Source organism: Carica papaya, chromosome 5, assembly GCF_054855325.1.
Source record: "Carica papaya isolate Zhongbai chromosome 5, ASM5485532v1, whole genome shotgun sequence".
In the NCBI taxonomy this organism is placed as follows: Eukaryota; Viridiplantae; Streptophyta; class Magnoliopsida; order Brassicales; family Caricaceae; genus Carica; species Carica papaya.
Genome location: NC_142313.1, coordinates 20,951,936 through 20,964,350, shown reverse-complemented (window position 1 = coordinate 20,964,350; position 12,415 = coordinate 20,951,936). Strand labels below are relative to the sequence as shown.

The 12,415-nt window shown below is 44.7% G+C and overlaps 8 pseudogenes; all 8 read left to right on the top strand.

Annotated features, from left to right (window-relative positions):
• Positions 1-1,501: 1,501 nt before the first annotated feature.
• On the top strand, positions 1,502-1,619 carry LOC148255458 (5S ribosomal RNA; annotated as a pseudogene).
• Positions 1,620-4,229: 2,610 nt separating this feature from the next.
• Positions 4,230-4,348, top strand: LOC148255457 (5S ribosomal RNA; annotated as a pseudogene).
• Positions 4,349-5,667: 1,319 nt separating this feature from the next.
• On the top strand, positions 5,668-5,786 carry LOC148255456 (5S ribosomal RNA; annotated as a pseudogene).
• A 531-nt stretch (positions 5,787-6,317) lies between these two features.
• On the top strand, positions 6,318-6,436 carry LOC148255455 (5S ribosomal RNA; annotated as a pseudogene).
• Positions 6,437-7,291: 855 nt separating this feature from the next.
• On the top strand, positions 7,292-7,410 carry LOC148255454 (5S ribosomal RNA; annotated as a pseudogene).
• A 530-nt stretch (positions 7,411-7,940) lies between these two features.
• Positions 7,941-8,059, top strand: LOC148255453 (5S ribosomal RNA; annotated as a pseudogene).
• Positions 8,060-9,864: 1,805 nt separating this feature from the next.
• On the top strand, positions 9,865-9,983 carry LOC148255452 (5S ribosomal RNA; annotated as a pseudogene).
• A 206-nt stretch (positions 9,984-10,189) lies between these two features.
• Positions 10,190-10,308, top strand: LOC148255451 (5S ribosomal RNA; annotated as a pseudogene).
• The last annotated feature ends 2,107 nt before the right edge of the window (positions 10,309-12,415 follow it).

Genomic DNA, 12,415 nt, shown 5'->3' with positions numbered 1-12,415 from the left:
GATGAATTGTTTGACATTACGCACGACTGCAACTATGGTCCGCTTGTTTTTTCACAAATGTGAGTCACGGCGCCGGGGCATTTTACTTGATATTAGAACGAGAAGGAAAGGTGCAATGTGCACGCACATGGAAACAAATGACGGGAGGAAGGAGAGAAGGAGAATGAGTGTATGTATTTGCATTGCAGAATGAAACATGTGCGATCATACTAGCACTAATGCACCGAATCTCATTAAAACTCTGCAGTTAAGTGTGTTTGGGCGAGAGTATTACTAGGATGGGTGACCTTTGGGAAGTTCTCGTGTTGCACCCGTCTTTTTCTTAATATTCTTCGTGCATCCATTTATAGTCCACCACGTGACAAAAGTGTCATTATGAGCATCGTAAATAATAGAACAAACAAAACAGAGGTGCGGTGGGCGGTCCGTTTATCTCGGCGTGAGTCGAGACAACGGGGCATTTTGTTTGATATTACAACTAGAAGTAGAGGTGCGGTGTCCACACAGAATGAAACAAATGATGGGAGGGGGGGAGGGAAAGAGAAGGGGTATATGTATTTGAAGTGAGGAATAGGACGGGTGGGATCATACTAACACTAATGCATCGAATCCCATCATAATCTGCAGTTAAGTGTGTTTGGGCGAGAGTAGTACTAGGATGAGTGACCTCCTGGGAAGTGCTTGTGTTGCACACGTCTTTTTGAGGACAAGGCATCAAACGTTACGCACGATTAGAGCCATAGTCTGCTAGTTCATTTGCCGGCGTGAGTCACTGCGCCGGGGCATTTTGCTTACTTTTTTTTTGTGCACACATTTATAGTCCACCACGTGATAAGAGAGTCCTTACGAGCGTCTTACATAGTAGAACAATGAAAAAAAAAGGTGTCGCGGGTGGTCTTTTAATCTGGGCAAAAGTCGAGGCGCTTGGGCATTTTTCTTGATATTAGAACTAGAAACAGAGATGCAGTGTGCGCGCACAGCCAAAAAAATGATAGGAGAGGGGAGGAAAGGAGAAGGTGTATATGTATTTGCAATGTGAAATGGAAGGGGTGCGGTCATATCAGCACTAATGCACCGGATCCCATCGAACTATGCAGTTAAGCATGCTTGGGCGAGAGTAGTACTAGGATCGGTAACCTCCTGAGAAGTCCTCGTGTTGAACTATTTTTTTACAAACGGGGCAGAAAATGATACATGTGATCGGAGCCACAATCCGCTGGCATGAGTCGCGTCGCCAGAAAATTTTGTTTACTATTTTTTCGTACATTCATTTATAGTCTACCACGTGATAAGAGTGTCATTACGAGCATCTTACATAGTAGAATAAAGAAAAATGAGGTACGACGGGCAGTCCTTTCTTCTGGCATGAATCGAGATGTCGAGCATTTCGCTTGATATTAGAACTATAAACAGAGGTGCGGTGTGCGCGCACAGCGAAAAAAATGACAGGTTGGGGGAGGGAAGGAGGAAGGGTATATGCATTTGAAGTGCGGAATGGAAAGGGTGCAATCATACTAGCTTTAATACACCGGATCCCATTGAACTCCGTAGTTAAGTGTGCTTGGGCGATAGTAGTACTAGGATGGGTGACCTCCTGAGAAGTTCTCTTGTTGTACCTGTCTTTTTGCAGATGGGGTGTCAAATGTTATGCACAATCGGAGCCACAGTCCGCCGACATGAGTAGCGACGTTAAAACATTTTGCTTAATATTTTATGTGCACTTATTTGTAGTCCACCACGTGATACGAGTCTCATTACGAGAGTTTTACACAGTAGAACAACGAAAAAAGAGGTGCAAGGGGTCTCTGTTCTTCTAGGCGTGAGTTGAAGCAACATGGCATTTCGCTCTATATTAGAACTAGAAGCAAAGATGCGGTATGCCCCCACAGCGAAATAAATGATGGGAAGGGGGAGGGAAGGAGAAGGGCTATATGTATTTGCAGTTGGGAATGGGACAGTTGCGATCATACAAACACTAATGCACAGGATCCCATCAGAACTCTATAGTCAAGCGTGCTTGGGTAAGATTAGTTCTAGGATGGGTGACCTCCTGGAAAGTTCTCGTGTTGAACCCATTTTTTTTAGATGGGGTGTTAAATGTTAAGTGCAATCGGAGCCACAGTCTGCCGGTGTGAGTCACGAGGCTTGAAAATTTTGCTTAATATTTTTCGTGTATTCATTTATAGTCCACCACGTGATAAGAGTGTCATTATGAGTATCTTACATAGTATAACAATGAAAAATAAGGTAAGGCGAGCGATCCATTCATCTGGGCGTGAGTCGAGGTGCCGGGGTATTTCGCTTGATGTTAGAACTAGAAACATATGTGTGGTGTGTGTGTAAAACGAAACAAATGATGGGAGGGGTGAGGAAAGGAGAAGGGGTATATGTACTTGCAGCGTGGAATAGAAGGGGTGCAATCATACCTACACTAATGCACTGAATCCCATCGAATTTCGTAGTTAAGTGTGCTTGGGCGGAAGTAGTACTAGGATGGGTGACATCTTGGAAAGTTCTCATGTTCCACTCGTTTTTTGCTGACGGGACGTTAAACATTGTGCGCGTTCAAAGCCATTATCCCTCGGAGTGAGTCGTAACGCCAAGACATTTTTCTTAATATTTTTCGTGCATTCATTTATAGTTCGCCACGTGATAAGAGTGTCATTACGAGCATCTTACATAGTAGAATAACAAAAAGAGGTGCAGGGGGTAGTCCGTTCATCTGGGCATGAGTCGAGGCGCCGGAGCATTTTGCTCTATATTAGAACTATAAGCAGAGGTGTGGTGTTCGTGCATAGCGAAACAAATAACAAAGGGGGAGGGCGGGAGAAGGGGTATATGCATTTGTAGTGCAAAATATAAGAGGTGCGATCATACTAGCACTAATGCACCAGATCCTATCGAACTCCATAGTTTAGCGTTCTTTCTGCGAGAGTAGTACTAGGATGGGTGATCTTTTGGGTAGTTTTCGTGTTGCGCTCGTCTTTTTACGGATGGGGTGTTAAACGTTATGCACAAGAGGAGCCATAGTCCGCCGGCATGAGTCATGGCGCCAGATTTTTCATGCATTCATTTATAGTCCATCACGAGATAAGAATGTCATTACAATTATCTTACATAGTAGAACAATGAAAATAGAGTTGTGGCGGGCGGTCTGTTCATCTGGGCATGAGTCGAGATGCCTTGGCATTTTGCTTGATATTAGAACTAGAAATAGAGGTGCGGTGTGCCTGCACAACAAAATAAATGATGAGATGGGAGAGGGAAGGAGAAGTGGTATATGTATTTGCAGTACAGAATGGAAGGGGTTTGATCATACCAGCACTAATTCATCTGATCCCATCGAACTTCGTAGTTAATCGTGTTTGGGCGAGAGTAGTACTAGGATGGGTGATCTCCTAGGAAGTTCGCATGTTGCACCTTTCTTTTTTCATATGGGGGCATTACACGGGACTAGAGCCACAGTCGCCGGTTAATTCGCAAACATGAGTCACGGCGCCGAAGCATTTTGCTTAATACTATTCGTGCATTCAATTATAACCCACTACGTGATAAAATTATTATTATGAGCATCTTACATAGTAGAACAACAAAAAAGGAGGTGTGGCGGGTGTTCCGTTCATATAGACATGAGGTGAGGCACCGGGACATTTCACTCGATATTAGAACTAGAAGTAGAGGTGCATTGCTCACACAGCGAAACAAATGACGGGAAGGGAGAGGGAAGAAGAAGGGATATATGTCTTTGCGGCACAAATTAGAAGGGGTGCGATCATACCAGCACTAGTTCACGAGATCCATCAGAACTCTGCAGTTAAGCGTGCTTGGGTGAGAGTAGTTCTACGATGTGTTACCTCTTAGGAAGCACTGGTGTTGCACCTTTTTTTTTACAGACGGGGCATTAAATGTTACGCGAGACTGGAGCGACGGTCCGCCTGTTCATTCGTAAACGTGAGTCACGGTGCGAGGCATTTTGTTTAATACTTTTCGTGCATTCAATTAAAGCCCATCACGTGATGAGAGTGTCATTGCGAGCATCTTAAATAGTAGAACAACGAAAATTGAGGTGTGGCAGGCGATCCGTTCATATGGGCATGAGTCGAGGTGCCAGGGCATTTCACTCGATATTAGAACTAGAAGCAGAGATGAGTTGCGTGCACAACGAAACAAATAACGGGAAGGGAGAGGGAAGGAGAAGTGGTATATGTCTTTGCGCCGCAAATTAGAAGGGGTGCGATCATACCAGCACTAGTTCAACGGATCCCATCAGAACTCTGCAGTCAAGCGTGCTTGGGCGAGAGTAGTACTAGGATGGGTGACCTCTTGGGAAGTGCTCGTGTTGCACCCTTCTTTCTACAGATGGGAGGTTAAATGTTATGCGGGACCGGAGCGACGGTCCGCCTAGGCATTTTGCTTAATATTTTTTGCACATTCAATTAAAACCAATCACGTGATAAGAGTGTCATTGCGAGTACCTTACATAATAAAACAAAAAAGAACGAGGTGCGCGCACAGTGAATCAAATGATAGAAGGGGAGAGGAAAGTAGAAGGGGCATATGTATTTGCGGCGCAAACAAGAAAGGGTGTGATCATACCAGCATTCATTCACCGGATCCAATCAGAACTCTGCAGTTATGCGTGCTTGGGCGAGAATAGTACTAGGATGGGTTACCTCCTGGGAAGCTCTCATCGCTCGTGTTACATCCTTCTTTTCTCAGACTCGGCGTTAAACATTACACGGGACTGGAGCGACGGTTCACCGGTTCATTCGTAAATGTGAGTAACGGCGCCAAGGCATTTTGTTTAATACTTTTCACGCATTTAATTAAAGCCCATGACGTGATAAGAGTGTCTGCGAGCATATTACATAGTAGAACAACAAAAAACGAGAAGCAGTGGTGTCCTCTTGGGAAGTCCTTATGTTCCACCTATTTTTTTCAGATGGGGAGTTTGACGTTACGCGCGGTTGGAACTATAGTCCACTGGTTTATTCGCAAATATGAGTCATGGCGCCGAGTCATGTGCGATCATACCAACACTAATTCACCGGATCCCATTAGAACTCCGCATTTAAATCTGCTTGGGCGAGAGTAGTACTAGGATGTGTGACCTCCTCGGAAGTACTCATGTTGCATCTATTTTTTTGCAGATGGGTCGCTCGATGTTAAGTGCGACTCGAACTATGTTCCGCTGGTTTATTCACAAATGTGAGTGACGGTGCCGAGGCATTTTACTTGATATTAAAACGAGAAGCAGAGGTGCAGTGTGCACACACAAGGAAACAAATGCCGGGAGGGGGGAGAGAAGAAAAAGGAGTGTATGTATTTGTAGCGCTGAATGAAACAGGTGCCATTATACCATCAACAATTCACCGCATCCCATCAGAACTCTGAAGTTAAGTGTGCTTGGGTGAGAGTAGTATTGGGATGCACCTATTGGGAAGTACTCGTGTCGCACCAATTTTTTTACAGATGGGTCGTTCGATGTTACGCGCGACTGGAACTATAGTCTGCTGGTTTATTCGCAAATGAGAGTCATGGTACCGATGCATTTTACTTAATATTATAACGAGAAGTAGATGTGCAGTGTGCTCGCACAAGGAAACAAATGACGGGAGGGGGGAGGGAAGAAGAAGGTGTGTATTTATTTATAGCGCATAATGAAACAGGTGCGATCATACCAGCACTAATGCACTGGATCCCATCAGAACTCCACATTTAAGTGTGCTTGGGCGAGAGTAGTACTAGGATGGGTGACCTCCTGGAAAGTCCTAGTATTGCAACTATTTTTTTACAGATGGGTCGTTCGACGTTACGCGCGACTGGAACTATGGTCCGCTGGTTTATTTGCAAATGTGAGTCATGGCGTAGGGTCATTTTACTTGATATTATAACGAGAAGGAGAGTTGCAGTGTGCATACATAAGGAAACAAATGACGGGAGGGGGGATGGAAGGAGAAGGAGTGTATATATTTGCAGTGCAGAATGAAACATTTGCGATCATAACATCACTAATTCACCGGATCAAATCAGAACTCTGGAGTTAAGTGTGCTTGGGCGAGAGTGGTACTAAGATGGGTGACCTCCTAGGAAGTCCTCGTATTTCACCCATTTTTTCACAGATGGGTCCTTCGACAGTACGCGCGACTGAAACTATGGTCCGCTGATTTATTCGTAAATGTGAGTCACGGTGCCGGAGCATTTTACTCGATATTAGAACAAGAAGGAGAGGTGCAGTGTCTACGCACAATGAAACAAATGACTTGAGGGGGGAGGGAAGGAGAAGGAGTGTATGTATTTGCAACGCAGAATGACACAGGTGCCATTATACTAGCACTAATGCACCGAATCCTGTTAGAACTCCGTAGTTAAGTGTTATTGGGCGAGAGTAGTACTAGAATGGGTGACCTCCTAGGAAGTCCTCGTGTTGCACCTATTTTTTTCAGATGGGGTATTCGACATTAAGCACGACTGGAACTATGGTCCACAGGTTTATTTGCAAATGTGAGTCACGGCACCGAGACATTTTACTTGATATTAGAACGAGAAGCAGAGGTGCAGTGTGCACGCACAAAGAAACAAATGACGGGAGGGGGGAGGGAAGGAGAAGGAGTGTATGTATTTGCAGCACAGAATGAAACAGGTGCCATTATACCATCACTAATTCACCGGATCCCATTAGAACTCCGCAGTTAAATGTGTTTGGGCGAGTGTAGTACTAGGAGTTGTGACCTCCTGGGAAGTCCCCGTGTTGCGCCCATTTTTTCACAGATGGGTCGTTCGACATTACGCACGACTGGAACTATGTTCCGCTGGTTTATTCGCAAATGTGAGTGACGACATCGGAACGTCTTACTTGATATTATAACGAGAAGGAGAGGTGCAGTATGCACGCACAAGGAAACAAATGACGGAAGGGGGGAGGGAAAGAGAAGGAGTGTGTGTATTTGCAGCGCAGAATGAAACAGATGCCATTATACCATCAATAATTCACCGGATCCCATCAAAACTCCACAGTTAAGTGTGCTTGGGCGAGAGTAGTACTAGGATGGGTGACCTCTTGGGAAGTCCTCGTGTTTCAGCCATTTTTTTACAAATTTGTCGTTCGATGTTACGCACAACCTGAACTATGGTCCACTGGTTTATTCGCAAATGTGAGTCACGGCGCGGGGGCATTTTACTTGATATTAGAACGAGAAAAAGTGGTGCAGTGTGCACACACCAGGAAACAAATGATGGGAGGGGGGAGGGAAGGAGAAGGAGTGTATGTATGTGCTGCGCAGAATAAAAAAGGTGCGATCATACCAGCACTAATGCACCGGATCCCTTTAGAACTCTCTTGTTAAGTGTGTTTGGGCGAGAGTAGTACTAGGATTGGTGACCTCGTGGGAAGTACTCGTGTTGCACCCATTTTTTTCAGATGGATTGTTTGACGTTACGCGCGACTGGAGCTATAGTCTGTTGGTTTATACGCAAATGCGAGTCACGGCGTGGGGGCATTTTAATAGATATTAGAATGAGAAGGAGAGGTGCAGTGTGCACACACAAGGAAACAAATGACGGTAGGGGGGAGGGAATGAGAAGGAGTGTATGTATTTGCAGAGCAGAATAAAAAAGGTGTGATCATACCATCACTAATGCACCGGATCCAATCAGAACTCTGCATTTAAGTTTGCTTGGGCGAGAGTAGTTCTAGGATGGGTGACCTCCTCGGAAGTACGCGTGTTATACCTATTTTTTTGTAGATGGGTTGCTCAACGTTACATCCGACTGGAACTATGGTTCGCTGGTTTATTCATAAATGTGAGTCACGGCGCCGGAGCATTTTACTTGATATTAGAACGAGAAGCAGAGGTGTAGCGTGCACGCACAAGGAAACAAATGACTGGAGGGGGGAGAAAAGGAGAAAGGGTGTATGTAATTGCAGCGCAGAATGAAATAGGTTCTATTATACCATCACTAATTCACCGGATCCCATCAGAACTCTGCAGTTAAATGTGCTTGGGTGAGTGTAGTACTAGGAGTGGTTACCTCCTGGGAAGTTCTCGTGTTGAACCTATTTTTTTCAGATGGGGCGTTCAACGTTTCGCGCAACTGGAACTATGCTATGCTTGTTTATTCGTAAATGTGTGTCATGGCGCCGGGGCATTTTACTTGATATTAGAATGAAAAGAGATGCAATATGCACCCACAAGGAAATAAATTATGGGAGAGGGGAGGGAAGGAAAAGGAGTATAGGTATTTACATCGCAGAATGAAACATGTGCCATTATACCATCACTAATGCACCGGATCCCATCAGAATTCTGTAGTTAACTTTGTTTGGGCGAGTGTAGTACTAGCAGTGGTGGCCTCTTGGGAAGTCCTAGTGTTGCACCTATTTTTTTTAGATGGGGCGTTCGACATTACGTGTGACTGGAACTATGGTCCGCTGGTTTATTCGTAAATGTGAGTCACGACGACAGAGTATTTTACTGTTTATTAGAACGAGAAGGAGAGGTGCAGTGTGCATGCACAAGAAAACAAATTACAAGAGGGGGGGAGAGAAGGAGATAGAGTGTATGTATTTGCAGCACAGAATGAAATAGATGCATTTATACCATCACTAATTCACTGGATCTCGTCAGAACTCCGCAATTAAGTGTGCTTGGGCGAGAGTAGTACTAGGATGGGTATCTTTCTAGGAATCCTCGTGTTGCACCAATTTTTTTACAAATGGGTCGTTCGACGTTACGCGCGACTGGAACTATGGTCCGCTGGTTTATTCGCAAATGTAAGTCACAGCGCCAGAGCATTTTACTTGATATTAGAATGAGAAAGAGAGGAGCAGTGTGCAGAAACAAATGATGGGAGGGGGGAGGGAAGGACAATGAGTGTATGTATTTGCAGCACGGAATGAAACAGGTGCCATTAGACCATTACTAATTAATTGGATCCCATCAGAACTCCGCAGTTAAATGTGTTTGGGCGAGTTTAGTACTAGGAGTGGTGACCTCTTGGGAAGTCCTTGTGTTGCACCTATTTTTTTCAAATGGGGCATTCTACATTACGCGCGACTGGAACTATGGTTCGCTGGTTTATACGTAAATGTGAGTCACAGCTCCGGGGCATTTTACTTGATATTAGAACGAGAAGTAGAGGTGTAGTGTGCACGCACAAGAAAACAAATGACGGAAGGGGGGAGGGAAAGAGAAGAAGTGTATGTATTTATTGTACATAATAAAATAGGTGCCATCATACCAGCACTAATGCACCAAATCCTATCTAAACTCCGCAGTTAAGTGTGCTTAGATGAGAGTAGTACTAGGATTGGTGACCTCTTGGGAAGTCCTCGTAATGCGCCTATCTTTTTACAGATGGGTCGTTCGACATTACGCGCGAGTGGAACTATGGTTTGCTGGTTTATTCACAAATGTGAGTCACGATGCCGAAGTATTTTACTTGATATTAGAACGAGAATGAGAGGTGCAGTGTGCACGCAGAAGGAAACAAATGACAGGAGGGGGGAGGGAAGGAGAAGGAGTGTATTTATTTGCAGTGCATAATGAAACAGGTGCCATTATACCATCACTAATTCACAAGATCCCATCAGAACTCCGTAGTTAAATGTGTAGTACTAGGAGTGATGACCTCTTGGGAAGTCCTCGTGTTACACCTATTTTTTTGCAGATGGGTCGTTCGACGTTACGCACGACTTGAACTATGGTCCGCTGGTTTATTCGCAAATGTGAGTGACGACACCGGAGTGTTTTACTTGATATTAGAACGAGAAGGAGAGGTGTAGTGTGCAAGAATATAGAAACAAATGACGGAAGGGGGGAGGGAAAGAGAAGGAGTGTATGTATTTGCAGCGCGGAATGAAATAGATGCCATTATACCATCACTAATTCACCAGATCCCATCAGAACTCTGCAGTTAAGTGTGCTTGGGCGAGAGTAGTACTAGGATGGGTGACCTCTTGGAAAGTCCTCATGTTTCACCTATTCTTTTATAGATGGGTCGTTCGAGATTACGCGCGACTGGAATTATGGTCCGCTGGTTTATTCGCAAATGTGAGTCACGGCGCTGGGGTATTTTACATGATATTAGAAGGAGAATTAGAGGTGCAGTGTGCACGCCCAAGGTAACAAATGAGGGGAAGGGGGAGGGAAGGAGAAGGAGTTTATGTATTTGCAATGCAGAATGAAACAGGTGCGATCATACCAGCACTAATTCACTGGATCCCGTCAGAACTCCACAGTTAAGTGTGCTTGAGGAATAGTAGTACTAGGATGGCTGACCTCCTTCGAAGTCCTCGTGTTGCACCCATTTTTTTGCAGATGGGTTGTTCGACGTTATGCGCGATTGGAACTATGATCCACTGGTTTATTTGTAAATGTGAGTCAAGGTGCCGGGGCATTTTACTTAATATTAGAACAAGAAGGAGGGCTGCAGTATGCATGCACAAGGAAACAAATGACGGGAGGGGGGAGGGAATTAGAAGGAGTGTATGTATTTGAAGTGCGGAATGAAACAAGTGCGATCATACCAGCACTAATGCACCGGATCCCATCAGAAATCCACATTTAAGTTTGTTTGGGCGAGAGTAGTACTAGGATGGGTGACCTCCTCGGAAGTAATCGTGTTGCACCCATTTTTTTGCAGATGGGTCACTCGACATTACACACAACTGGAATTATGGTCCACTAGTTTATTCGTAAATGTTAGTCATAGCACCGGGGTTTTTTACTTGATATTAGAACGAGAAGAAGAGGTGTAGTGTGCATGCACAAGGAAACAAATGACGGAAGGGGGGAGAGAAGGAGAAATAGTGTATGTAATTACAGCGCAGAATGAAACAGGTTCCATTATACCATCACTAATTCACCGGATCCCATCAGAACTCCGCAGTTAAATGGTCTTTGGGCAAGTGTAGTATTTGGAGTGGTGACCTCCTAGGAAGTCCTCGTGTTGCACCTATTTTTTTCAGATGGGGTGTTCGACATTTCGCGCGACTAGAACTATGCTCTGCTTCTTTATTCGCAAATGTGAGTCAGGCGCTAGAGCATTTTATTTGATATTAGAACGAGAAGAAGAGGTGCAATGTGCACCCACAAGTAAATAAATGACAGGAGGGGGGAGAGAAGGAAAAGGAGTGTAGGTATTTACAGCGCAGAAGGAGACATTTGCCATTATACCATCACTAATTCATCGGATCCCATCAGAACTCCGCAGTTAACTGTGTTTGGGCGAGTGTAGTACTAGGAGTGCTGGCCTCTTGGGAAGTCCTAGTGTTGCACCTATTTTTTTCATATGGGGAGTTTGACGCTACGCGTGACTGGAACTAGGGTCCGTTGGTTTATTCGCAAATGTGAGTCATGATGACAGAGCATTTTACTTGATATTAGAACGAGAAAGAGAGGTGCAGTGTGCACGCACAAGGAAACAAATGACAAGAGGGGGGAGGGAAGGAGAAGAAATGTATGTATTTGAAGCGCAACATGAAACAGGTGCAATTATACCATCACTAATTCATTGGATCCCGTCAGAACTCTGCTGTTAAGTGTGCTTCGGTGAGAGTAGTACTAGGAAGAGTGACCTTCTGGGAACCCTTGTGTTGCACTAATTTTTTTACAGATGGGTTGTTCGACGTTACGCGCGACTGGAACTATGGTTCGCTGGTTTATTCGCAAATGTGAGTAACGACGCTGGAGCATTTGACTTGATATTATAACGAGAAGGAGAGGTGCAGTGTTCACGCACAAGGAAACAAATGACGGGAGGGGGGAGGGAAGGAGAAGTAGTGTATGTATTTACAGCGCGGAATGAAACAGGTGCCATTAGACCATTACTAATTCACTGGATCCCATAAGAACTCCGCAGTTAAGTGTGCTTGGGCGAGTGTAGTACTAGGAGTGGTGACCTCCATGCAAGTCCTCGTGTTGCACCTATTTTTTTGCAGATGGGTCGTTCGACGTTACGCGTGACTGGAACTATGATCCGCTGGTTTATTCGCAAATGTGAGATACCGGAGCGTTTTTCTTGATATTAGAACGAGAAGGAGATGTGCAGTGTGCACGCACAATGAAACAAATGACGGAAGGGGGGAGGGAAAGAGAAAGAGTGTATGTATTTGCAGTGTAGAATCAGATAGGTGCAATCAAACTAGCACTAATGCTCCGGATCCCATAAGAACTTCGCAGTTAAGTGTGCTTGTGCGAGAGTAATACTAGGATGGGTGGCCTTCTAGGAAGTACTCCTGCTGCACAAATTTTTTTCAGATGGGGCTTTCAACGTTACGTGCGACTGGAACTATGTTTGGCTGGTTTATTCGCAAATGTTAGCTAAGGCACCAGGGCATTTTACTTTATATTAGAACGAGAAGTAGAGGTGCAGTGTGCACGCACATGGAAATAAATGATGTGAGGGGGGTGGG